General features: G+C 39.3%; 1 pseudogene; it reads right to left on the reverse strand.

The window, feature by feature from the left end:
• Positions 1-19: 19 nt before the first annotated feature.
• Positions 20-688, reverse strand: LOC102897298 (annotated as a pseudogene).
• Between the last annotated feature and the right edge of the window lie 555 nt (positions 689-1,243).

Raw genomic sequence — 1,243 nt, forward strand, 5'->3', positions numbered from 1 at the left:
ATGGTAGTAGTATAATTTATTAAACTGTGCCTTGGTACAGGTGCTGGGGCTTGCCCATGGTGCTCTTGATATATAAAACCTAGATGTTCTGCCAGCTCTTTTTGAGCAATGACACCAGGAAATCGACAGCTAAGCGGATGTTGTACACAAGCTCATCATCTGCAATCTTCATGGGGCCAACAGCTACTGCCAGCGCAACATCTTCATCTGGAACTTGATTATGGATTTCACTTCATCGACTTTGGCCACCATGTTCTCATTGTGGGGCAGGAAGAAAGGAAACTTGCCACCCTTTTTCAGGCCTGGGCCCAGGATTCATGAGATCTGCTTAATCAGAGACTCTGAGGCCAAAAAGGCATCATACTTCTTGGCCAGCTTCTTGACCAATTTCTTAGTTTTGCTGAGTTTCTTCAGTGCCTTGATGTCCATGTGGGGAATATCCACAGCTTGGCCTCGCCACTGCCGGTCCCCTAGAACACATATGGAGAACTTGAGGTGTGGAGTGAATTTAAGCCTGACTATGCAATCTTCATGCAACCAAGAAGCATTCGTTCTCCTTTGGGTCACAGTTCTTCAAGCTGATCTACAGCATCATCGTCTCTCAAAACTTCTAGTACTTGCGCTGGTTCCCATGAAGGACATCCTGCACTGCCTCGTGCCACAAAAACCTGTGACTGATTTTTTTCATTCAGTATGTTTTCAAGGTTCATTCATATTGTAGCATGTATCAATATTTTATTTCTTTCTATGGCTGAAATATTTTATTATAGAATATTCCATATTTTATTTATCCATTCATCCGGTGATGGATTTTGTGTTGTTTTTACTTTTTTGACTATTATGAATAATGCTGATATATACATTCACGTACAAGTTTTTGTGTGAGCATATTTTTTCATTTTTCTTGGATGTGTACCTAGGAGTAGAATTGTTGGGTCATACGATAACTCTCTGTTTAACCTCCTGAGGAACTACCAGACTGTTTTCTAAAGTGACTGCATCATTTTACATTCTCACTAGCGATATATGAGGGTTCCAGTTTCTCCACACCCTCACTAATACTTTTTATTATCTGTCTTTTTAGTTATAGCCAGTCTAGTAGATATTAGTGGTATATGATTGTGGTTTTTATTTGTATCCCTATGGCTAATGATATTGAATATCTTTTCAAGAGCTTATTAAACATTTGTATATCTTTGGAGAAATGTCTTCTTATATCCTTCATGCCTGGTACAATTTAAAC

The sequence above is a fragment of the Pteropus alecto genome, unplaced genomic scaffold (assembly GCF_000325575.1).
Source record: "Pteropus alecto unplaced genomic scaffold, ASM32557v1 scaffold68, whole genome shotgun sequence".
Taxonomy (NCBI): domain Eukaryota; kingdom Metazoa; phylum Chordata; class Mammalia; order Chiroptera; family Pteropodidae; genus Pteropus; species Pteropus alecto.